This window comes from Triticum urartu, chromosome 4A, assembly GCF_056163025.1.
Source record: "Triticum urartu cultivar PI428250 chromosome 4A, HENAU_Tu73, whole genome shotgun sequence".
NCBI classification, from domain to species: domain Eukaryota; kingdom Viridiplantae; phylum Streptophyta; class Magnoliopsida; order Poales; family Poaceae; genus Triticum; species Triticum urartu.
This window is the reverse complement of record NC_141876.1, coordinates 102693241-102721180: the sequence shown is the minus strand read 5'-3', so window position 1 is coordinate 102721180 and position 27940 is coordinate 102693241.

Here is a 27940-nt window from a genome sequence, read left to right as displayed (position 1 = left end):
ACTATATATAGGAGGGCCAAGGGGGGGGGCGCCGGCCCTAGGAGATCTAATCTCCTAGGGTGGTGCGGCCAAGGGGAGGAATCCCTCCTCCCCAAGGCACCTAGGAGGTGCCTTCCCCTCCTAGGACTCTTCCTCCTTGAAACCCTAGGCGCATGGGCCTCTTGGGGCTGGTGCCCTTGGCCCATGTAGGCCAAGGCGCACCCCCTACAGCCCATGTGGCCCCCCGGGACTGGTGGTCCCACCCGGTGGACCCCCGGGACCCTTCCGGTGGTCCCGGTACAATATCGATGACCCCGAAACTTGTCCCGATGGCCGAAATAGGACTTCCCATATATAAATCTTTACCTCCGGACCATTCCGGAACTCCTCGTGACATCCGGGATCTCATCCGGGACTCCGAACAACATTCGGGTTACTGCATATACATATCCCTACAACCCTAGCGTCACCGAACCTTAAGTGTGTAGACCCTACGGGTTCGGGAGACATATAGACATGACCGAGATCGCTCTCCGGTCAATAACCAACAGCGGGATCTGGATACCCATGTTGGCTCCCACATGCTCCTCGATGATCTCATCGGATGAACCACGATGTCGAGGATTCAAGCAACCCCGTATACAATTCCCTTTGTCAATCGGTATGTTACTTGCCCGAGATTCGGTCGTCGGTATCCCAATACCTCGTTCAATCTCGTTACCGGCAAGTCACTTTACTCGTACCGTAATGCATGATCCCGTGACCAGACACTTGGTCACTTTGAGCTCATTATGATGATGCATTACCGAGTGGGCCCAGTGATACCTCTCCGTCATACGGAGTGACAAATCCCAGTCTTGATCCATGTCAACCCAACAGACACTTTCGGAGATACCCGTAGTATACCTTTATAGTCACCCAGTTATGTTGTGACGTTTGGTACACCCAAAGCACTCCTACGGTATTCGGGAGTTACACGATCTCATGGTCTAAGGAAAAGATACTTGACATTGGAAAAACTCTAGCAAACGAACTATACGATCTTATGCTATGTTTAGGATTGGGTCTTGTCCATCACATCATTCTCCTAATGATGTGATCCCGTTATCAATGACATCCAATGTCCATAGTCAGGAAACCATGACTATCTGTTGATCAACGAGCTAGTCGACTAGAGGCTTACTAGGGACATGTTGGTGTCTATTATTCACACATGTATTACGATTTCCGGATAATACAATTATAGCATGAATAAAGACAATTATCATGAACAAAGAAATATAATAATAATGCTTTTATTATTGCCTCTAGGGCATATTTCCAACAGTCTCCCACTTGCACTAGAGTCAATAATCAAGTTACATTGTGATGAATCGAACACCCATCGAATTCTGGTGTTGATCATGTTTTGCTATAGGGAGAGGTTTAGTCAACGGATCTGCTACATTCAGGTCCGTGTGTACTTTACAAATATCTATGTCTCCATCTTGAACATTTTCACGAATGGAGTTGAAGCGACGCTTGATGTGCCTTCTTGTGAAACCTGGGCTCCTTGGCAAGAGCAATAGCTCCAGTGTTGTCACAGAAGAGCTTGATCGGCCCCGACGCATTGGGTATGACTCCTAGGTCGGTGATGAACTCCTTCACCCAAATTGCTTCATGCGCTGCCTCCGAGGCTGCCATGTACTCCGCTTCACATGTAGATCCCGCCACGACGCTCTGCTTGCAACTGCACCAGCTTACTGCCCCACCATTCAAAATATACACGTATCCGGTTTGTGACTTAGAGTCATCCAGATCTGTGTCGAAGCTAGCGTCGACGTAACCCTTTACGGCGAGCTCTTCGTCACCTCCATAAACGAGAAACATTTCCTTAGTCCTTTTCAGGTACTTCAGGATATTCTTGACCGCTGTCCAGTGTTCCTTGCCGGGATTACTTTGGTACCTTCCTACCAAACTTACGGCAAGGTTTACATCAGGTCTGGTACACAGCATGGCATACATAATAGAACCTATGGCTGAGGCATAGGGAATGACACTCATCTCTTCTATATCTTCTGCCGTGGTCGGACATTGAGCCGAGCTCAATTTCACACCTTGTAACACAGGCAAGAATCCCTTCTTAGAATGATCCATATTGAATTTCTTCAATATCTTATCAAGGTATGTGCTTTGTGAAAGACCTATGAGGCATCTTGATCTATCTCTGTAGATCTTGATGCCTAATATATAAGCAGCTTCTCCAAGGTCCTTCATTGAAAAACTTTTATTCAAGTAGGCCTTAATGCTGTCCAAGAGTTCTATATCATTTCCCATCAAAAGTATGTCATCTACATATAATATGAGAAATGCTACAGAGCTCCCACTCACTTTCTTGTAAACAAAGATCTTGCCTTCGGATCTGAGGTAGAAGGTATACCCAATAGTTTCTTTAGGGTATCCTATGAAGACGCATTTTTCCGACTTGGGTTCGAGCTTTTCAGGTTGAAGTTTCCTGACATAAGCATCGCATCCCCAAACTTTTAGAAACGACAGCTTAGGTTTCTTCCAAAACCATAATTCAAACGGTGTCGTCTCAACGGATTTCGACGGAGCCCTATTTAAAGTGAATGCGGCAGTCTCTAAAGCATACCCCCAAAAAGATAACGGTAAATCGGCAAGAGACATCATAGATCGTACCATATCTAATAGAGTGCGATTACGACGTTCGGACACACCATTACGCTGAGGTGTTCCAGGCGGCGTTAGGTGTGAAACTATTCCACATTTTCTTAAGTGTGTGCCAAACTCGTGACTCAAGTATTCTCCTCCACGATCTGATCGCAGGAACTTGATTTTCCTGTCACATTGATTCTCAACCTCACTCTGAAATTCCTTGAACTTTTCAAAGGTCTCAAACTTGTGTTTCATTAAGTAGACATACCCATATCTACGCAAGTCATCAGTGAGGGTGAGAACATAACGATAGCCACCGCGAGCCTCAACACTCATTGGACCGCACACATCAGTATGTATGATTTCCAATAAGTTGGTTGCTCGCTCCATTGTTCCTAAGAACGGAGTCTTGGTCATTTTACCCATGAGGCATGGTTCGCACGTGTCAAATGATTCGTAATCAAGAGACTCTAAAAGTCCATCAGCATGGAGCTTCTTCATGCGTTTGACACCTATGTGACCAAGGCGGCAGTGCCACAAGTACGTGGGACTATCATTATCAACCTTACATCTTTTGGTACTCACACTATGAATATGTGTAGCATTACGCTCGAGATTCATTAAGAATAAACCATTCACCATCGGAGCATGACCATAAAACATATCTCTCATATAAATAGAACAACCATTATTCTCGGATTTAAATGAGTAGCCATCTCGTATTAAACGAGATCCTGATACAATGTTCATTCTCAAACTTGGCACTAAATAACAATTATTGAGGTTCAAAACTAATCCCGTAGGTAAATGTAGAGGTAGCGTGCCGACGGTGATCACATCGACTTTTGAACCATTCCCGACGCGCATCGTCACCTTGTCCTTCGCCAGTCTCCGCTTATTCCGCAGCTCCTGCTTTGAGTTACAAATGTGAGCAACTGCACCGGTATCAAATATCCAGGAGCTACTACGAGTACTGGTGAGGTACACATCAATTACATGTATATCACATATACCTTTTGTTTTGCCGGCCTTCTTGTCCGCTAAGTATTTGGGGCAGTTTCACTTCCAGTGACCACTTTCCTTGCAATAAAAGCACTCAGTCTCGGGCTTGGGTCCATTCTTTGGCTTCTTCCCGGCAGCTTGCTTGCCGGGCGCGGCAACTCCCTTGCCGTCCTTCTTGAAGTTCTTTTTACCCTTGCCCTTCTTGAACTTAGTGGTTTTATTTACCATCAACACTTGATGTTCCTTCTTGACTTCTACCTCTGCTGATTTCAGCATAGCAAATACTTCAGGAATGGTCTTTTCCATCCCCTGCATATTGAAGTTCATCACAAAGCTCTTGTAGCTCGGTGGAAGCGACTGAAGGATTCTGTCAATGACCGCGTCATCCGGGAGATTAACTCCCAGCCGAGTCAAGCGGTTATGCAACCCAGACATTTTGAGTATGTGCTCACTGACAGAACTATTTTCCTCCATCTTACAGCTGAAGAATTTGTCGGAGACTTCATATCTCTCGACCCGGGCATGAGCTTGGAAAACCATTTTCAGCTCTTTGAACATCTCATATGCTCCGTGTCTCTCAAAACGTTTTTGGAGCCCCGGCTCTAAGCTGTAAAGCATGCCGCACTGAACGAGGGAGTAGTCATCGGTACGTGCCTGCCAAGCGTTCATAACGTCTTGTTCTGCAGGGAGAACAGGTGCGTCACCCAGCGGTGCTTGTAGGACATAATCTTTCTTGGCAGCTATGAGGATGATCCTCAGGTTCCGGACCCAGTCCGTATAGTTTCTGCCATCGTCTTTCAGCTTGGTTTTCTCTAGGAACGCGTTGAAGTTGAGGACTACGTTGGCCATTTGATCTACAAGACATATTGTAAATATTTTAGACTAAGTTCATGATAATTAAGTTCATCTAATCAAATTATTCAATGAACTCCCACTTAGGTAGACATCCCTCCTGTCATCTAAGTATAACATGATCCAAGTTAACTAGGGCGTGTCCGATCATCACGTGAGATGGACTAGTCAACGTCGGTGAAAATCTTCATGTTGATCGTATCTTCTATACGACTCATGCTCGACCTTTCGGTCTTCTGTGTTCCGAGGCCATGTCTGTACACATGCTAGGCTCGTCAAGTCAACCTAAGTGTTTTGCATGTGTAAATCTGTCTTACACCCGTTGTATGTGAACGTTAGAATCTATCACACCCGATCATCACGTGGTGCTTCGAAACAACGAACTATCGCAACGGTGCACAGTTAGGGGGAACACTTTCTTGAAATTATTATGAGGGATCATCTTATTTACTACCGTCGTTCTAAGCAAACAAGATGAAAAACATGATAAACATCACATGCAATCAAATAATAATAGTGACATGATATGGCCAATATCACATAGCTCCTTTGATCTCCATCTTGGGACTCCATGATCATCTTGTCACCGGCATGACACCATGATCTCCATCATCATGATCTCCATCATTGTGTCTCCATGAAGTTGCTCGCCAACTATTACTTCTACTACTATGGCTAACGCGTTTAGCAATAAAGTAAAGTAATTTACATGGCGTTTCTCAATGACACGCAGGTCATACAAAAATAAAGACAACTCCTATGGCTCCTGCCGGATGTCATACTCATCGACTTGCAAGTAGTGATTCCTATTACAATAGCATGAACAACTCATACATCACATATATATCATTCATCATTCATCACAACTTTGGCCATATCATATCACAAAGCACTTGCTGCAAAAACAAGTTAGACGTCCTCTAATTGTTGTTGCAAGTTTTACGTGGCTGAAGTAGGTTTCTAGCAAGAACGTTTTCTTACCTACGTGAAAGCCACAACGTGATTTGTCAACTTCTATTTACCCTTCATAAGGACCCTTTTCATCGAATCCGCTCCAACTAAAGTGGGAGAGACAGACACCCGCCAACCACCTTTATGCAACTTGTGCATGTTAGTCGGTGGAACCGGTCTCACGTAAGCGTACGTGTAAGGTTGGTCCGGGCCGCTTCATCCCACAATACCGTTGAAGCAAGATAATACTAGTAGCGGCAAGAAAGTTGACAACATCAACGCCCACAACAAATTGTGTTCTACTCGTGCAAGAGAACTACGCATAGACCTAGCTCATGATGCCACTGTTGCGGAACGTTGCAGAAAACAAAAAATTTCCTACGGTTTCACCAAGATCCATCTATGAGTTCATCTAGCAACGAGTGATTGGATGCATCTACATACCTTGTAGATCACGAGCGGAAGCGTTCAAAGAACGGGGATGAGGGAGTCGTACTCGACGTGATTCGAATCACCGAAGATCCTAGCACCGAACGGACGGCACCTCCGCGTTCAACACACGTACGGAGCAGTGACGTCTCCTTCTTCTTGATCCAGCAAGGGGAAAGGAGAGGTTGAGGAAGATGGCTCCAGCAGCAGCACGACGGCGTGGTGGTGATGGAGCTGCAGTACTCCGGCAGGGCTTCGCCAAGCACTATGGAGGAGGAGGAGGTGTTGGAGAGGGAGAGGGAGGCACCAAAGATCAAGGTAAGAAGTCCTCCATCTCCCCACTATATATAGGAGGGCCAAGGGGGGGGGGCGGCCCTAGGAGATCTAATCTCCTAGGGTGGTGCGGCCAAGGGGAGGAATCCCTCCTCCCCAAGGCACCTAGGAGGTGCCTTCCCCTCCTAGGACTCTTCCTCCTTGAAACCCTAGGCGCATGGGCCTCTTGGGGCTGGTGCCCTTGGCCCATGTAGGCCAAGGCGCACCCCCTACAGCCCATGTGGCCCCCCGGGACAGGTGGTCCCACCCGGTGGACCCCCGGGACCCTTCCGGTGGTCCCGGTACAATACCGATGACCCCGAAACTTGTCCCGATGGCCGAAACAGGACTTCCCATATATAAATCTTTACCTCCGGACCATTCCGGAACTCCTCGTGACGTCCGGTATCTCATCCGGGACTCCGAACAACATTCGGGTTACTGCATATACATATCCCTACAACCCTAGCGTCACCAAACCTTAAGTGTGTAGACCCTACGGGTTCGGGAGACATATAGATCTGGTATCTCCGGTCAATAACCAACAGCGGGATCTGGATACCCATGTTGGCTCCCACATGCTCCTCGATGATCTCATCAGATGAACCACGATGTCGAGGATTCAAGCAACCCCTTATACAATTCCCTTTGTCAATCGGTATGTTACTTGCCCGAGATTCGGTCGTCGGTATCCCAATACCTCGTTCAATCTCGTTACCGGCAAGTCACTTTACTCGTACCGTAATGCATGATCCCGTGACCAGACACTTGGTCACTTTGAGCTCATTATGATGATGCATTACCGAGTGGGCCCAGTGATACCTCTCCGTCATACGGAGTGACAAATCCCAGTCTTGATCCATGTCAACCCAACAGACACTTTCGGAGATACCCGTCGTATACCTTTATAGTCACCCAATTACGTTGTGACGTTTGGTACACCCAAAGCACTCCTACGGTATCCGGGAGTTACACGATCTCATGGTCTAAGGAAAAGATACTTGACATTGGAAAAACTCTAGCAAACGAACTATACGATCTTATGCTATGTTTAGGATTGGGTCTTGTCCATCACATCATTCTCCTAATGATGTGATCCCGTTATCAATGACATCCCATGTCCATAGTCAGGAAACCATGACTATCTGTTGATCAACGAGATAGTCAACTAGAGGCTTACTAGGGACATGTTGGTGTCTATTATTCACACATGTATTACGATTTCCGGATAATACAATTATAGCATGAATAAAGACAATTATCATGAACAAAGAAATATAATAATAATGCTTTTATTATTGCCTCTAGGGCATATTTCCAACACCGACTCCAACTCCAACTCTATATATTTTGTTTCGGGGAGAAAAAATCAGAGAGAAGGATTCATCGCGTTTTACGATACGGAGCCGCCGCCAAGCCCTAAAACCTCTCGGGAGGGTTGATCTGGAGTTCGTTCGGGGCTCCGGAGAGGGGAATCCATCGCCATCGTCATCATCAACCATCCTCCATCACCAATTTCATGATGCTCACCGCCGTGTGTGAGTAATTCCATCGTAGGCTTGCTGGACGATGATGGGTTGGATGAGATCTATCATGTAATCGAGTTAGTTTTGTTAGGGTTTGATCCCTAGTATCCACTATTTTCTGAGATTGATGTTGCTATGACTTTGCTATGCTTAATGCTTGTCACTAGGGCCCGAGTGCCATGATTTCTGATCTGAACCTATTATGTTTTCAACAATATATGAGAGTTCTAGATCCTATCTTGCAAGTCTATAGTCACCTATTATGTGTTATGATCCGTTAACCCCGAAGTGACAATAATCGGGATACTTACCGGTGATGACCGTAGTTTGAGGAGTTCATGTATTCACTATGTGTTAATGCTTTGTTCCGGTACTCTATTAAAAGGAGGCCTTAATATCCCTTAGTTTCTGTAAGGACCCCGCTGCCACGGGAGGGTAGGACAAAAGATGTCTTGCAAGTTCTTTTCCATAAGCACGTATGACTATATTTGGAATACATGCCTACATTATATCAATGAACTGGAGCTAGTTCTGTGTCACCCTAGGTTATGACTGTTACATGATGAACCGCATCCGGCATAATTCTCCATCACTGATCCATTGCCTACGAGCTTTCTATATATTCTTCTCCGCTTATTTAATTTTCCATTGCTATTGCTATCATCACTACAAAATACCAAAAACACTACTTTCATACTACTTTTGCTACCGTTACCACTACTATCATATTACTTTGCTACTAAACACTTTCCTGCAGATATTAAGTTTCCAGGTGTGGTTGAATTGACAACTCAGCTGCTAATACTTGAGAATATTCGTTGGCTCCCCTTGTGTCGAATCAATAAATTTGGGTTGAATACTCTACCCTCAAAAACTGTTGTGATCCCCTATACTTGTGGGTTATCACCCATAGCAGCCACGTAAAACTTGCAACAACAAAGTAGAGGACGTCTAACTTGTTTTTGCAGGGCATGTTGTGATGTGATATGGTCAAGACATGATTATATAAATTGTTGTATGAGTTGATCATGTTTTGTAACACAGTTATCGGCAATTGACAGGAGCCATATGGTTGTCGCTTTATTGTATGAAATGCAATCGCCATGTAATTGTTGTACTTTATCACTAAGCGGTAGCGATAGTCGTAGAAGCAATAGTTGGCAGGACGACAACGATGCTTCGGTGGAGATCAAGGTGTCAAGCCGGTGACAATGGTGATCATGACGGTGCTTTGGAGATGGAGATCAAAGGCACAAGATGATGATGGCCATATCATATCACTTATATTTGATTGCATGTGATGATTATCCTTTATGCATCTTATTTTTCTTAGTATGGCGGTAGCATTATAAGATGAGCTCTCACTAAATTTCAAGGTATAAGTGTTCTCCCTGATGATCGGGTGTGATAAGATCTACGTTCACATACAACGGGTGCAAGCTAGTTTTGCACACGCAGAATACTCAGGTTAAACTTGACAAGCCTAGCATATGCAGATATGGCCTCGGAACACTGAGACCAAAAGGTCGAGCATGAATCATATAGTAGATATGATCAACATAGTGATGTTCACCATTGAAAACTACTCCATCTCACGTGATGATCGGACATGGTTTAGTTGATATGGATCACGTGATCACTTAGATGATTAGCGGGATGTCTATCTAAGTGGGAGTTCTTAAGTAATATGATTAATTGAACTTTAATTTACCAAGAACTTAGTACCTGATAGTATTTTGCATGTCTATGTTGTTGTAGATAAATGGCCCATGTTGTTGTTCTGTTGAATTTTAATGCGCTCCTAGAGAAAGCTATGTTGAAAGATGTTAGTAGAAATGATGCGGACTAGCTCCGTGATCTGAGGATTATCCTCATTGCTGCATAGAAGAATTATGTCCTTGATACATTGCTAGGTGAAGGGCCTATTGCAAGAGCAGATGCAGACGCTGTGAATGTTTGTCAAGCTCGATATGATGACTACTTTGATAGTTTAGTGCGCCATGCTTTACGGCTTAGAACCGGGACTTCAAAGATGTTTGGAACGCCATGGAATATATAAGATGTTCCAAGAGCTGAAATTGGTATTTCAGACTCATGCCCGAGTCGAGAGGTATGAGACCTCTGACAAGTACTTTGCCTACAAGATGGAGGAGAATAGCTCAGCTAGTGAGCATGTGCTTAGAATGTCTGAGTACTACAATCACTTGAATCAAGTGGGAGTTATTCTTCCAGATAAGATAGTGATTGACAGAGTTCTCTAGTCACTATCACCAAGTTACTAGAACTTTGTGATGAACTATAATATGCAAGGGATAACAGAAACGATTCCCAAGCTCTTCGCGATGCTGAAATTTGCGAAGGAAGAAATCAAGAAAAAACATCAAGTGTTGATGGTTGACAAGACCACTAGTTTCAAGTAAAAGGGTAAGGAAAAGAAAGGGAACTTCAAGAAGAATGGCAAGCAAGTTGCCACTCCCATGAAGAAGCCCAAAGCTAGACGTAAGTCTGAAACTGAGTGCTTCTACTACAATGGGAACGGTCACTGGAAGCGGAACTACCCCAAATACCTGGCAGATAAGAAGGATGGCAAAGTGAACAAAAGTATATATGATATACATGTTATTGATGTGTACTTTACTAGTGTTCATAGTAACCCCTAGGTATTTGATACCAATTCAGTTGCTAAGATTAGTGACTCAAAACAGGAGTTACAAAATGAACAGAGACTAGTTGAGGGCAAAGTGTAGATGTGTGTTGGAAGAGATTCCAAGGTTGATAAGATCACCATCGCATACTCCCTCTATCTTCGGGATTAGTGTTGAACCTAAATAAATGTTATTTGGTGTTTGCGTTGAGCATAATATGATTGGATCATGTTTATTGCAAAGCAGTTATTCATTTAAGTCAAAGAATAATTGTTGTTCTGTTTACATGAATAAAACCTTCTATGGTCATACACTTAAAATAAATGGTATATTGAATCTCGATTGTAGCGATACACATATTCATAATATTGAAGCCAAAAGATGCAAAGTTAATAATGATAGTGCAACTTATTTGTGGCACTGCCGTTTAGGCTATATTGGTGTAAAGCGCATGAAGAAACTCCTTGTTGATGGGCTTTTGGAATCACTTGATGCTTGCGAACCATGCCTCATGGGCAAGATGACTAAGACTCCGTTCTCCGGAACAATGGAACGAGCAACCGACTTATTGGAAATAATACATACTGATGTATGCAGTCCGATGAGTATTGATGCTCATGGCGGGTATCATTATTTTCTTACCTTCATAGATGATTTGAGCAGATATGGGTATATCTAATTGATGAAACATAAGTATGAAACATTTGAAAAGTTCAAAGAATTTGAGAGTGAAGTGGAAAATCATCGTAACAAGAAAATAAAGTTCCTACGATCTGATCGTGAAGGAGAATATTTGAGTTATGAGTTTGGTCTTCATTTGAAACAATGCGGAATAGTTTCGCAACTCACACCACCTGGAACAGCACAACATAATGGTGTGTCCGAACGTCATAACTGTATTTTATTAGATATGGTGCGATCTCTGATGTCTCTTACCGATTTATCACTATCGTTTTGGGGTTATGCATTAGAGACCGCTGCATTCACGTTAAAAAGGGCACCATATAAATCTGTTGAGACGACACCATATGAACTGTGGTTTGGCAAGAAACCCAAGTTGTCGTTTCTTAAAGCTTGGCGCTGCGATGCTTATGTGAAAAAACATCAACCTGATAAGCTTGAACCCAAATCAGAGAAATGCGTCTTCATAGGATACCCAAAGGAAACTGTTGGGTACACATTTTATCACAGATCCAAAGGCAAGATATTCGTTGCTAAGATGGATCATTTCTAGAGAAGAAGTTTCTCTCGAAAGAAGTGAGTGGGAGGAAAGTAGAACTTGATGAGATAATTGTACCTGCTCCCTTATTGGAAAGTAGTTCATCACAAAAACCAGTTCCAGTGATTCCTACACCAATTAGTGAGGAAGCTAATGGTGATGATCATGAAACTTCTGATCAAGTTGCTACTGAACCTCATAGGTCAACCAGAGTAAGATCCGCACCAGAGTGGTATGGTAATCCTGTTCTAGAGGTCATGTTACTTGACCATGACGAACCTACGAACTATGAGGAAGCGATGATGAGCCCAGATTCCGCAAAATGGCTTGAGGCCATGAAATTTGAGATGGGATCCATGTATGAGAACAAAGTGTGGACTTTGGTTGACTTGCCCGATGATCGGCAAGCCATAGAGAATAAATGGATCTTCAAGAAGAAGACTGAAGTTGATGGTAATGTTACTGTCTATAAAGCTCAACTTGTTGCAAAAGGTTTTTGACAAGTTCAAGGAGTTGACTACGATGAGACCTTCTCACCCATAGCGATGCTTAAGTCCGTCTGAATCATGCTAGCAATTGCCACATTTTTTGATTATGAAATTTGGCAAATGGATGTCAAAACTGCATTCCTTAATGGATATCTTAAAGAAGAGTTGTATATGATGCAACTAGAAGGTTTTGTCGATCCAAAAGGTGCTAACAAAGTGTTCAAGCTCCAGCGATCCATTTATGGACTGGTGCAAGCCTCTCGAAGTTGGAATATACGCTTTGATAGTGTGATCAAAGCATATGGTTTTATACAGACTTTTGGAGAAGCCTCTATTTACAAGAAAGTGAGTGGGAGCTCTGTAGCATTTCTGATATTATATGGAGATGTCATATTGTTGATTGGAAAAGATACTGAATTTCCGAATAGCATAAAAGGATACTTGAATAAGAATTTTTCAATGAAAGACCTCGGTGAAGCTTCTTATATATTGGGCATCAAGATGTATAGAGATAGATCAAGACGCTTAATTGGACTTTCACAAAGAACATACCTTGATAAAGTTTTGAAGAAGTTCAAAATGGATCAAGCAAAGAAAGGGTTCTTGTCTGTGTTATAAGGTGTGAAGTTGAGTCAGACTCAATGCCCGACCACTGCAGAAGATAGAGAGAAAATGAAAGTCCTTCCCTATGCTTCAGCCATAGGTTCTATCATGTATGCAATGTTGTGTACCAGACCTGATGTGTGCCTTGCTATTAGCTTAGCAGGGAGGTACCAAAGTAATCCAGGAGTGGATCACTGGAAAGTGGTCAAGAACATCCTGAAATACCTAAAAAGGACTAAGTATATGTTTCTCGTTTATGGAGGTGACCAGGAGCTCGTCGTAAACGGTTACGTCGATGCAAGCTTTGACACTAATCCGGATGACTCTAAGTCACAAACCGGATACATATTTTTATTGAATGGTGGAGCTGTCAGTTGGTGCAGTTCCAAGCAGAGCGTCGTGGCGGGATCTACGTGTGAAGCGGAGTACATAGCTTCTTCGGAAGCAGCAAATGAAGGAGTCTGGATGAAGGAGTTCATATCCGATCTAGGTGTCATACCTAGTGCATCGGGTCCAATGAAAATCTTTTGTGACAATACTGGTGCAATTGCCTTGGCAAAGGAATCCAGATTTTACAAGCGAACCAAGCACATCAAGAGACGCTTCAATTCCATCCGCGACCAAGTCAAGGAGGGAGATATAGAGATTTGCAAGATACATACGGATCTGAATGTTGTAGACCCATTGACTAAGCCTCTCTCACGAGCAAAACATGATCAGCACTAAGACACCATGGGTTTTAGAATCATTACAATGTAATCTAGATTCTTGACTCTAGTGCAAGTAGGAGACTGAAGGAAATATGCCCTAGAGGCAATAATAAAGTTGTTATTTATATTTCCTTATATCATGATAAAAGTTTATTATTCATGCTAGAATTGTATTAACCGAAAACTTAGTACATGTGTGAATACATAGACAAAGTGAGTGTCACTAGTATGCCTCTACTTTTGACTAGCTCGTTAATCAAAGATGGTTAAGTTTCCTAACCATAGACATGAGTTGTCATTTGATTAATGGGATCACATCGTTTGAGAATGATATGATTGACTTGAACCATCCGTTAGCTTAGCATGATGATCGTTTAGTTTTTTGCTATTGCTTTCTTCATAACTTATATATGTTCCTATGACTACGAGATTATGCAACTCCCGAATACCGGAGGAACACTTATTGTGCTATCAAACGTCACAACATAACTGGGTACTATAAAGATGCTCTATAGGTGTCTCCTATGGTGTTTGTTGAGTTGGCATAGATCGAGATTAGGATTTGTCACTCCGATTGTCGAAGAGGTATCTCTGGGACCTCTCGGTAATGCACATCACTATAAGCCTTTCAAGCAATGTGAATAATGAGTTAGTTGCCGGATGATGCATTACGGAACGAGTGAAGAGACTTGCCGGTAACGAGATTGAACTAGGTGTTGAGATATCAACAATCGAATCTCGGGCAAGTAACATACTGCTGACAAAGGGAACAACATATGTTGTTATGCGGTTTGACCGATAAAGATCTTCGTAGAATATGTAGGAGCCAATATGAGCATCCAGGTTCCGCTATTGTTTATTGACCGGAGACGAGTCTTGGTCATGTCTACAAAGTTCTCGAACCCGTAGGGTCCGCATGCTTAACATTCGGTGACGATCGGTATTATGAGTTTATGTGTTTTGATGTACCGAAGGTAGTTCAGAGTCCTGGATATGAATACGGACATGACGAGGAGTCTCGAAATGGTCGACACATAAAAATCGATATATTGGAAGCCTATATTTGGACATTGGAATGGTTCCAGGTGAGTTCGGGCATTTACCGGAGTACCGGGGGGTTACCAGAACCCCCGGGGATTATATGGGCCTTATTGGGCCTTAGTGGAATAGAGGAGAGGAAGGCAAGGTGGAGGGCGTGCCCCCCTAGCCCAATCCGAATTGGGTGGGGGGGGGCGACCCCCCTTCCTTCCTTCTCTCCTACTCCTACTAGGGAAAGGGGGAATCCTACTCCCAGTGGGAGTAGGACTCCCCTAGGGCGCGCCACAGAGAGGGCCGGCCCTCCCCTCCTCCACTCCTTTATATATGGGGGAGGGGGCACCCCATAGACACACAAGTTGATCTCTTAGCCGTGTGCGGTGCCCCCTCCACAGATTTCCACCTTGGTCATATCGTTGTAGTGCTTAGGCGAAGCCCTGCATCAGTAACTTTATCATCACCGTCATGACGCCTTCGTGCTGATGAAGCTCTCCCCTAACACTCAGCTGGATCTAGAGTTCGTGAGACGTCACCGAGCTGAATGTGTGCAGATCACAGACGTGTAGTACCTTCGGTGCTAGGATTGGTCGGATCGTGAAGACGTACGACTACATCAACCGCGTTGCCATAACACTTTCGCTTATGGTCTACGAGGGTACATGGACAACACTCTCCCCTCTCGTTGCTATGCATCACCTAGATGGATCTTGCATGTGCCTAGGATTTTTTTTTGAAATTACTGTGTTCCCCAACAACTCACCCCTCTCTGTGAGCTTCCCCACTTTGTTTTCTTATTGCCCTAACACGAATACCTCTATTGTCGAGCTCTCGGCTAACAATTGGGACCTGGCCTTCCAGCATTCTCTTTCTCCTACAGAGTTTGAAGATTGGCAAAGACTCTCTGCCCTCTTCCCCCCGCTCTCGGAGAATTGGACTCGGTGGTCTGGCCTCATATCTTGTCTTGCCGCTTTTTGGTTAAATCCTTGTACTCTAAGCTTGCGGGTGGCACCCTGAGGGAGTCCTGGATTAGGGGGTCTCCGGACAGCCGGACTATATCTTTCGGCCGGACTGTTAGACTATGAAGATACAAGATTGAAGACTTCGTCTCGTGTCCGGATGGGACTCTACTTGGCGTGGAAGGCAATCTAGGCAATACGGATATGTATATCCCCTCCTTTGTAACCGACCTTGTGTAACCCTAGCCCTTTCCGGTGTCTATATAAACCGGAGGGTTTTAGTCCATAGGACAACAGACAATCATACCATAGGGTAGCTTCTAGGGTTTAGCCTCTCTGATCTGGTGGTAGATCTACTCTTGTACTACCATATCATCAATATTAATCAAGCAGGACGTAGGGTTTTACCTCCATCAAGAGGGCCCGAACCTGGGTAAAACTTCGTGTCCCCTGCCTCCTGTTACCATCCGCCTAGATGCACAGTTCGGGACCCCCTACCCGAGATCCGCCGGTTTTGACACCGACATTGGTGCTTTCATTGAGAGTTCCTCTGTGTCGTCGCCGTTAGGCTTGATGGCTCCTATGATCATCGATGGCGATGTAGTCTAGGGTGAGACTTTTTTCCCCGGACAGATTTTTGTATTTGGTGGCTTTGCACTGCGGGCCAATTCGCTTGGCCATCTGGAGCAGATTGAAAGCTACGCCCCTGGACATCAGGTCAGGTTTGGAAGCTGAAACTACACGGCCGATGTCCGCGGAGACTTGATCTTCGACGGATTCGAGCCTCTGCCTTGTGCGTCACGCGGTCATGATGAGTACGATTTGGCTCTACCATCAGACAGTGTTCAGGATGTCACACCGGCAGCCGCTCCGACCCTCAATTCAGAGCCAGTTGCGCCGTCCATGGACGGGTGGATGGACCCCGCCACGGAGGCCTTACCCTCATCAGCGATCGCGCTGAACATCGACCTTACTCTGCACGAGAGCCGTGTTGACAAACTGCCGGATCTCTCTCCGGCCACGGACTCTGAACCGCCGGCGCCCGTTCCTAGCAAATCCGATTGGGCTCTGATCATGGAGTTTACCTCTGCAGATATTTTTCAGCACTCGCCCTTTGGCGACATACTGAACTCGTTAAAGTCTCTCTCCTTGTCAGGAGGATCCTGGCCGAACTATGTCTGGCAGGATTAGGATGCGGACGACGAAGAAATTCGCGGCCCGCCCACCACCCACTTAGTAGCCATTGTCGATGACTTAACCGACATGCTCGACTTAGACTCCGAAGACATCGACGGTATGGACGACGATGCGGGAGATGAAGATGAACCACTGCCCACAAGGCGCTGGACAGCCACCTCATCATATGATATATATACATGGTGGACACACCCAAAGAAGGCAATGGCGACGAGATAGCAGAGGATGACCCCTCCAAGAAGCAACCCAAGCGCCGACGTCAACAGCGCCGCTCTAAGTCCAGCCAAAGAAAAAGTGGTGATACCAGCACAGGAGATAATAACACTCCAGATAGTGCCGAAGACAACAACAATCCCCTCCAGCAAGATTTAGAGAAGGAGGATGTAGGAGCCAGCCCTCCTGAGAAAGCGGCAGATAGAGAGGCAGAGGATGATAATTACATACCCCCCTCTGAAGATGAGGCAAGCCTCGGTGATGACGAATTCGTCATGCTAGAGGATCCCGTTGAACAAGAGCGCTTCAAGCGCCGGCTTATAGCCACGGCAAATAGCCTTAAGAAAAAGCAGCAGCAGCTTCAAGCTGATCAAGATCTGCTAACTGATAGATGGACCGAAGTCCTGGCGGCCGAGGAATATAAACTCGAACGCCCCTCCAAGAGTTACCCAAAATGCAGGTTGCTACCCCGACTGGAGGAAGAAGCGTACAGCGCGGCTGATCGGCCACCTCGTGGCCGTGATAGAGAGGCATTCCAGCCAAAAACTCAGCCTGCACCCCGGCGCCATTCAAATAAAAAGGCATGGGGAAATACGCCAGACCTGCGAGACGTATTGGAGGACAAAGCAAAACATGCAAGATCGATCTATAGATCACGAGGGTGCGCCACTATGCGAGACGATAAACGTCACGCCGGATACAGTAAAAGTCAATCCGGCCGGGCCAAACACAGCGGGCAAGACCCATTCGAGATGCGTCGTGATATAGCCCAATACAGAGGCGCCGCACACCCCCTATGCTTCACAGATGAAGTAATGGATCATCAAATCCCAGAGGGTTTCAAACCCGTAAATATTGAATCATTCGACGACACAACAGATCCTGCGGTATGGATCGAGGATTTCCTCATCCACATCCACATGGCCCGCGGCGATGACTTACACGCCATCAAATACCTCCCACTAAAGCTCAAAGGACCAGCGCGACATTGGCTTAACAGCTTGCCAGCAGAGTCCATTAGCTATTGGGAAGATCTGGAAGCCGCATTCCTTGACAACTTTCAGGGCACCTATGTGCGACCACCAGACGCCGATGACTTGAGCCACATAATTCAGCAGCCAGAAGAATCAGCCAGGCAATTCTAGACACGGTTCCTAACAAAGAAAAATCAAATCGTCGACTGTCCGGATGCAGAGGCCCTAGTAGCTTTCAAACACAACATCCACGACGAGTGGCTAGCCCGGCACCATGGTCAGGAAAAGCCGAAATCTATGGCAGCCCTCACGACACTCATGACTCGCTTTTGTGCGGGAGAATAAAGCTAGCTGGCTCACAGTAACAATATGTCAAAGAACCATGGTACTTCGGATAACAAGGACGGTAATACCAGGTCACGTCGCAACAAACATAAGCACCGCATTAATAGCAATAATACTGAAGATACGACAGTCAATGCCGGATTCAAAGGCTCTAAACCTGGTCAGCGGAAAAAACCATTCAAAAGAAGCACTTCGGGCCCGTCCAGTTTGGACCGTATACTCGATCGCTCGTGTCAAATACACGGCACCCCCGACAAGCCAGCCAACCACACCAACAGGGATTGTTGGGTGTTCAAGCAGGCCGGCAAGTTAATTGCCGAAGAAAAAGATAAGGGGCCACATAGTGATGACGAGGAAGAGCCCCGGCAGCCGAACACCGGAGGATAGAAGAGGTTCCCCCCACAAGTGCGGACAGTGAGCATGATATACGCAACCCACATCCACAAGAGGGAGCGGAAGCGTGCGCTCAGGGACGTATATGTGTTGGAGCCAGTCGCCCCAAAGTTCAACCCATGGTCCTCCTGTCCGATCACCTTCGATCGCAGGGACCACCCCACTAGTATCCGTCATGGCAGATTCGCCGCACTGGTCCTAGACCCAATCATTGATGGATTTCACCTCACTCGATTCCTTATGGATGGCGGCAGCAGCCTGAACCTGCTTTATCAGGACACAGTGTGCAAAATGGGTATAGACCCCTCAAGGATCAAACCCACAAAAACGACCTTTAAAGGCGTCATTCCAGGTGTGGAGGCCCATTGCACAGGCTCAATTACACTGGAAGTGGTCTTTGGATCCCCGGATAACTTCCGAAGGGAAGAATTAATATTCGATATAGTCCCATTCCGCAGTGGTTATCATGCACTGCTCGGGCGAACCGCATTTGCGAGATTCAATGCGGTACCGCATTATGCATACCTCAAGCTCAAGATGCCAGGACCTCGTGGGGTTATTACAGTTAATGGAAACACAGAGCGCTCTCTCCGAACGGAGGGGCATACTACGGCCCTCGCAGCAGAAGCGCAAAGCATCCTCTCGAGGCAATCCACCAGTTCGGCGTTTCAAGACCCGGACACCTTCAAGCGCGCTCGGAGTAATCGGCAACTAGACCGCCTGGCATGATCTGAGCTCGCGTAGCAATGTGTCTCCCACCCCAGTCCCAGCCAAACGGCGAAATCTGTGACTTGCGTACATAATTACGCATTAAAAATACCATGAGCACAGGTGGGGAGGGGGGTACAACTACGGCACGCCCCAAGACGCGGCTTAGACTGCACTAGGGGCTTCCTGCTTCGTTATTTTTCTCTTTTCAGGGCCTTAATATCTGGAAACCCTGTACGGCAGCATGATTGCCGAACACATGATGCAGCAACCAAGGAGGCAGAAAGCTACGTCACACCATGGAATTCCCAGGTGGATTATGATAACGAGTGAAATATTTGCTTTAATACTATTCCTCAGCTTGCCCTTGGAAGGGACATAGTCCTACTTTTTGCTTATCGCACTATCTGTATCATTCTGCTTTAATGCACCTCTTTGAATAAACAACGCATAACATTACGACTATTATTGCATTCTTGTTATATATATATATGTGTTCATTAATGACGCCTTGCAACCGTACACTTTGGTACGACCAACACACCAGGGGCTTAAGTACCCCACAATATGGTGTGAGAAGTCCGAACACTTTCACTAGTGCGGCACCCCGAACTTATAGCATTATATGCATCAGCTCCGAATCATGTCTTTGGTCAAATGTTGGGTTTTCCCGGCTCCTATGTTTTGGTACCTTACGTTTCGTTCTATCGGCTAAGGTAGCGCTAGGAGAACTGCTGCGATTGTGCCCCGGTTCTGCTGGGCTAAGCACCTCAGTAGAGAAAGCTAAAACTGACTGTCATGATAAGGCGAGAGACTGGTCGCTGTTTGGCGAGGTTTCGAGTCCCTAAAGACTTATGCCGCTTAGAGCGAGGAGCCGGTCCTGTCCGGCTTAAAGGCGTGTATCGCGCCCCGAATTCGACCTTCCAAATACCAGGGGCTTCGCCGAAATTTAAAATTATAGAATTCTATGGCTAAGTGAGAGTGATAAAGCATTATTAGTCCGGTTGCCTTGTTCGCTGTGCTGAGCACCTCCCTCGAAGGACCCAAAAATGGGAACAAGAGTGCTCAGGTTTATCCCGAACACCGCAGCACTTACGGCATGGGGGCAGAAGCCGAGGACTAGCCATCTCTCAGATTGGATAAACAACCAAACAGAAGGTAATATTTTAAATTCAAACAAGCGTTGCATAGCGCATATGAAACAAGTTTTCATCATACAGGATCACACGAGCAAGTTTACTCAAATATTACATCCTTTGAACATTCGTCCGCTACAAGACGGGCACCCTTCAGGACACCCTCATAATAAGTTTCGGGGGTGCGATGCTCCTTGCCCTGCGACGGTCCCTCCTTGATCAGCTTCACGGCGTCTAGCTTGGCCCATTGCACCTTCACGCGGGCGAAAGCCCGAAGTGCACCTTCGATGCAGACAGACCGCTTGATGACCTCCAGCCGTGGGCAGGCGTCCACAAGCCGCCTCACCAGGCCAAAGTAGCTGTTCGGAAGGGCGTCGCCAGGCCACAGCCGGACTATAAAGCCCTTCATGGCCTGTTCGGCCGCTTTGTGTAGCTCTAACAGCTGTTTCAGCTGGTCGCTCATAGGCACCGGGTGTTCGGTCCCAGTATACTGAGACCAGAACAGCTTCTCCATTGAGCTTCCCTCCTCGGCCTGGTAAAACTGTGCGGCATCCGACACGCTGCGGGGCAAATCTGCGAATGCTCCTGGAGAGCTCCGGATTCGGGTAAGTAATAGGTAATTTACTTTCACATGCTTGCTTTGCATATAGAATGCCTTACCCGCCGCTATTTTCTTCATCGCGTCAATCTCCTGGAGGGCCTTTTGGGCTTCGGCCTTGGCACTTTTTGCGCTCTCAAGGGCCGCGGCAAGCTCAGACTCTCGCGTCTTCGAGTCAAGCTCCAATGCCTCGTGCTTCGTCACGAGAGCCTGGAACTCTTGCTGCACCTCACCCACCCGAGCTTCATGCCTTTCCCGCTCGGTGCGCTCCTTGGCCGCTTTATCTTCGGCCTCGGACAGCGCTTGCCTTAGGGTCGCCACTTTGGTCGTGGCCCTTGGCAAATTCATGATGATCCTGTCATTTTGCAATCGCATTCTTTTTATACATATCCGTAAACTAGGTATTACTTACCTTTGTTCTCCTCGAGCTACCTCTTGGCAAGGCCGAGCTCGTCCTTGGACACTTTAAGGTCCTGCTTCAGTGCGGTGACCTCCGCAGTCAGTGCGGTAGATGCCAGCAGCGAAGCCTGCATATGCATATTGACATACTTATATTAGACTCCTGCGATGTTGTTTGATCCTCTGTTTGGCTTTTCTTTGTGAACACCGAATAGAGCATCAGGGGCTACTGTCTATGCGGTAATATTTTTCCTATATTTTAAACACTTACCTAAAAGCCAGTTAGAAGGCTGGCACAGGCTTCAGTCAATCCGCTCTTGGCGAACTGAACCTTCTGGACCACCGCACTCATAATAGTGCGGTGCTCCTCATCGATGGAAGCGCTGCGAAGCGCTCCCAGCAGATTGTCCGGCGCCTCTGGATGGACAGAGGTCACCGGCACAGGCGTCTCGCCCCTCTTGGAAGGAGGCCTCCTGCCTGAGTCCGGAACCACTGGAGGTTCCGGTGCGGTGTTCGGCTGAGGGCCAAACTCGAAGCCCTTAGGGGCCTTGTCCCCTCTGCTCTCGAAGTCCGGAAGGTCGCCTTGAGGCGCCTCCGGGACTGTCTCCCCTCGACCTGGTGCCTCTTGAGACAATACCTCGGCGTTGTCTGCAGGGCAAGGGGAGGTGGCGGTCGGAAGTGGATCGCTATCCATATCCGACGAGCCCAGGGAGCCGTCCGACGATACATCGATACGGGCTCGAGGCGGCCTGCATAATCATATTCGACGTTAGGGAAAGAAGTGCGACAAAGGAATGCTATGAGTTACTCTGGTATCCGAATACTTACGACCTCCCCAGGGGCTTGGCCCTGGGCAAGCACTCGTCTTCGCCTTCGGTGGCGGCGGTGGAATAGTCCGGAAGGAGAGTCCTTCCCTTCTTGGACCCTTCGGCCCCCCCAGTTGGGGCGGCCTTCCTTTTCTTGTCTCCCCCGCCTGGAGGGGGAGCATCTTCTTCTTCCTCCTCGTCTTCGGGGGAGGAGTGTGCCGCAAAGTCATCGGACAGTGAGTCCGATGACGCCTGGCGTCGGGAACTCTTTCAGGTTCCCTTGGCCTTCTTGGTCTTCTCCGGCACCGTGTAAGGAGCCGGAGTCAGCATCTTCGCCAGGAGAGTGTCAGCTGGGCCTTCGGGCAAAGGAGCCGGACAGTCAATCTGTCCGGCCGTCTCCTGCCAGTCTTGTCAAAGGTACGGGAGCTTAGATCCCACATAGAGTCAAACTATGAAAAATGAGTATCCTGTAAGAGGTAAGACAGCTTACCGCGCTGGCTTGGCACTTCGCGCAGAATCCGCGGTCCTCGGTAGTGGGAGGGGGAACCTCGGCACTCTGAATAGCACCTTCCAGGATTCTTCGTGAGTTGTTTCGAAGAGCCTGTTCAGAGTTCGGTGCTGGGCTGGGTCAAACTCCCACAAGTTGAAAGCCCGTTGTTGGCACGGGAGGATCCGGCGGATGAGCATGACCTGGACTACGTTGACAAGTTTGAGCTTCTTGTTTACCATGTTTTGAATACATGTTTGGAGTCCGGTCAGCTCTCCTGAACTACCCCAGGACAGGCCCTTCTCTTGCCAGGAGGTGAGCCGCGTGGGGAAGCCAGATCAGAACTCGGGGCCGCTGCCCATTTAGGGTCACGCGGCTCGGTGATGTAGAACCACCCCGATTGCCACCCCTTTATGGTCTGCACAAAGGAGCCCTCGAGCCATGTGACGTTGAAGGTCTTCAGCCATAAGCCGAAGTGGGGCTTGATGCGGAGGAAGGCCTCGCAAATGACGATAAATGCCGAGATGTTGAGGATGAAGTTCGGGGCCAGATCGTGGAAATCCAGGCCGTAGTAGAACATGAGCCCCCGGACGAAGGGGTGGAGAGGGAATCCCAGTTCACGGAGGAAGTGGGTAAGGAACACTACCCTCTCATGGGACCTGGGGGTGGGGATGAGCTTCCCCTCATCTAGGAGCCGGTGCGCGATGTCTTCGGGTAGGTATCTGGCTCTCCTCAGCTTCTTGATGTGTCCCTCCGTGACGGAGGAGACCATCCACCTGCCTCCCGCTCCATACATGGTTGGAGAACGTCGAGGTGGGAAATGCGAACTTGGGCGCTGGAGCTCGAGTGTGCGAAAGTGGATGAGCGAAGGAGGAAGAAGGCGTGGATGAAAAGGTGAATCCTTATCCCTTTATATGGGCAGACGAAACTATGTGCCCCCACTAGCCTGGTAAAACTCGCTTATCCCCCAAGCGCCGGAATCGATGGCGCGGTTGGGTTACCCATGCCCGTATTGATGAGAATCCCGTGATAAGGGGACACGATCTCTGCTTTGACAAGACGTGTCAAAAAACTGCCTCGCGTTATGTGCGGGGCTAGTTAAAGGAAACGGTTCGACTAATCACTGGGCCATGGCATAAGGTCATGCTGCCAAAACAAGTCAGCAAATTATATTTGCGGAAATATTATTCTCTCTGCGGTGGTATGTGGAACTTATTTTGTAGGGTCGGACACTATCCTTGTATTCAAATTCTTCCGTGGTGTATTCGGAGGAGGAACCCGCCTTGGAATGCCGAAGACAATACTGCGCGCCGGACTCATCGTCATTGAAAGCCTGGTTCAGGGGCTACTGAGGGAGTCCTGGATTAGGGGGTCTCCGGACAGCCGGACTATATCTTTCGGCCGGACTGTTAGACTATGAAGATACAAGATTGAAGACTTCATCTCGTGTCTGGATGGGACTCTACTTGGCGTGGAAGGCAAGCTAGGCAATACGGATATGTATATCCCCTCCTTTGTAACCGACCTTGTGTAACGCTAGCCCTTTCCGGTGTCTATATAAACCGGAGGGTTTTAGTCCGTAGGACAACAGAGAATCATACCATAGGCTAGCTTCTAGGGTTTAGCCTCTCTGATCTCGTGGTAGATCTACTCTTGTACTACCCATATCATCAATATTAATCAAGCAGGACGTAGGGTTTTACCTCCATCAAGAGGGCCCGAACCTGGGTAAAACTTCGTGTCCCCTGCCTCCTGTTACCATCCGCCTAGACGCACAGTTCGGGACCCCCTACCCGAGATCCGCCGGTTTTGACACCGACACCCCCCCACCCACAGATTCTCGCAGGTTTGGCGGGAACGCATTCCTCCTAAAATCAAAATTTTTCTCTGGCAATCTTTCAGAGGGCGTCTGCCCGCAGCTGACCAAATTCACAAGAGGAATGGCCCTGGGTCGGAATTTTGTGCTCTATGTGGTGCTCTGGAGGATACGAAACACATCTTTTTTCACCATGTCCTGGCCAAGTTGGTTTCGAGTTGTGTTAGATCATGGCTTCAGGTCTCATGGGATCCCTCGTCCTTCTCGGAGCTCCGGGCCCTGGCCCAGTCGCTGTCTGGTGTTACTAAAAGGGTCTTCTGGGTTGGACTAGGGGCGATTTGTTGGGCCCTATGGACGACTAGGAACAAGTTCACTATTGAGCATGTTTTTCCTGCTAAACCTGCTGACTGCTTATTTAAATCTTCTATCCTATTGCAGGAGTGGAGATCATTGACTAAGACGGCGGACCATGCTGCCCTTGACATGCTGATTGCTAAAGTTCGGGCCTCGGCGTCTTCCCTTTCCAGACAGGATCATGCTGATTAGTTTTTCTACGTTGCTCCGACTAGTTGATGGCTAGATTGTTTCCTTCTCTCTGGCCTGCGTGCCATGTACTGGCTTGGGAGCCATGCACCTTAACTTCGGGTCTTTCCTATTTTGGGTCGTATGCTCATTTAAATTTCCGGTTGGATGGTTTGGTTATGTTTGTTGGATTCTACCTGGTGGCTTTATTTATAAAGTCGGGCCTATGCCTTTTCTCTAAAAAAATGGAGGGTCCTCTTGGCCCACTATAGGTTGAACCAAATGCCCTCATAGCCAATGTGGTTTGTCCTCTAGGTCCGTCTAGCCCACCCCCGCTGAGGGAGTCCTGGATTAGGGGGTGTCCGGATAGCCGGACTATACCTTCGGCCGGACTCCTGGACTATGAAGATACAAGATTGAAGACTTCGTCCCGTGTTCGGAAGGGACTTTCCTTGGCGTGGAAGGCAAGCTTGGCGATACGGATATGTAGATCTCCTACCATTGTAACCGACTCTGTGTAACCCTAGCCCTCTCCGGTGTCTATATAAACCGGAGGGTTTTAGTCTGTAGGACGAACAACAATCATACCATAGGCTAGCTTCTAGGGTTTGGCCTCCTTGATCTCGTGGTAGATCTACTCTTGTACTACCCATATCATCAATATTAATCAAGCAGGAGTAGGGTTTTACCTCCATCGAGAGGGCCCAAACCTGGGTAAAACATCGTGTCCCTTGTCTCCTGTTACCATCCGCCTAGACGCACAGTTCGGGACCCCCTACCCGAGATCCGCCGGTTTTGACACCGACATTGGTGCTTTCATTCAGAGCTCCTCTGTGTCATCACTTTTAGGCCCGATGGCTCCTCCGAACATCAACGACGATGCGATCCAGGGTGAGTCTTTTCTCCCCGGACAGATCTTCGTATTTGGCGGCTTTGCACTACGGGCCAATTCACTTGGCCATCTGGAGCAGATCGAAAGCTACGCCCCTGGCCATCAGGTCAGATTTGGAAGTTTGAGCTACACGGCCGACCTCCATGGAGACTTGATCTTCGACGGATTTGAGCCGCAGCCGAGCACGCCGCACTGTCATGATGGACATGATCTAGCTCTGCCGCCCAACAGTGCCCTGGAGGCCGCACCCGCATCAGCTCCGACCCTTAATTCAGAGCCAACTGCGCCAATCGAGGATGGGTGGTTGGACACCACCTCGGGGGCTACAATCGCTACGGCGATCGAGCCGAACACCAGCCCTATTCTCTGCGAAGCCCGTGACTCCAAGGAGCCGGACTCCTCTCCAGAGTCCGAGCCCTCCGCGCCCCTACCGATCGAACCCGATTGGGCGCCGATCATGGAGTTCACCGCCGCGGACATCTTTCAGCACTCGCCCTTCGGCGATATTCTGAATTCACTAAAGTCTCTCTCTTTATCAGGAGAGCCCTGGCCGGACTATGGTCAGCAAGGTTGGGATGCGGATGATGAAGAAATTCAAAGCCCACCCACCACCCACTTCGTAGCCACTGTCGATGATTTAACCGACATGCTCGACTTTGACTCCGAAGACATCGACGGTATGGACGCCGATGCAGGAGACGATCAAGAACCAGCGCCTATAGGGCACTGGAAAGCCACCTCGTCGTATGATATATACATGGTGGACACCCCAAAAGAAGGCAATGGCGATGGAACAGCGGAGGATGACCCCTCCAAGAAGCATCCTAAGCGCCGGCGTCAGCGGCACCGCTCTAAATCCCGCCAAAGCAAAAACGGTGATTCTGGCACGGGAGATAATAACACCCCGGACAGTGCCGAAGACAACCACCTCCAGCAAGATTCAGCACAGGAGGATGGAGAAGCCAACCCTCATGAGAGAGCAGCAGACAGAGAGGTCGAGGACGATAATTAGATGCCTCCCTCCGAAGACGAGGCAAGCCTCGACGACGACGAATTTGTCGTGCCGGAGGATCCCGTCGAACAAGAGCGTTTCAAACGCAGGCTTATGGCCACGGCGAGCAGCCTCAAGAAAAAATAGCAACAGCTTAGAGATGATCAAGATTTGCTAGCCGACAGATGGACTGAAGTCCTTGCGGCCGAAGAGTATGAACTCGAACGCCCCTCCAAGAGCTACCCAAAGCGCAGGTTGCTACCCTGATTAGAGGAGGAAGCACCTAAACCTACATCACCAGCACATGATGCGGCCGACCGGCCACCCCGTGGTCACGACAGAGAGGCCTCTCGGCCCTCCACTCAAGCCACACCCCGGCGCAGCTCAAAAAATACCAAGGCACGGGAAAATGCGCCAGACCTGCGAGATATATTGGAGGACAAGGCAAGGCAAACAAGATCGATCTATGGATTGCATGGGCGCCCTACGGCACGAGACTGTAATCGTCACTCCGGATACAGTAAATCCGGCCGGGCCGAACACAGTAGACAAAGCTCATTTGAGCTGCGTCATGATATAGCCCAATACAGAGGCGCCGCACACCCACTATGCTTCACAGATGAAGTAATAGATCATCAAATCCCCGAGGGTTTCAAACCCGTGAACATCGAATCATACGATGGCACAACAGATCCTGAGGTATGGATCAAGGACTATCTTCTTCATATCCACATGGCCCGCGGTGATGACCTACACGCCATCAAATACCTCCCACTCAAGCTTAAAGGACCAGCTCGGCATTGGCTTAACAGCTTGCCAGCAGAATCAATTGGTTGTTGGGAGGACCTGGAAACCACATTCCTCGACAATTTCCAGGGCACTTATGTGCGACCACCAGACGCCAATGACCTTAGCCACATAATTCAGCAGCCAGAGGAATCGGCCAGACAATTCTGGACACGGTTCCTAACCAAGAAAAATCAAATCGTCGACTGTCCGGACGCAGAGGCCCTAGCAGCCTTCAAGCATAACATCCGCGACGAGTGGCTTGCACGGCACCTAGGATAGGAAAAGCCGAAATCAATGGCAGCCCTCACCACA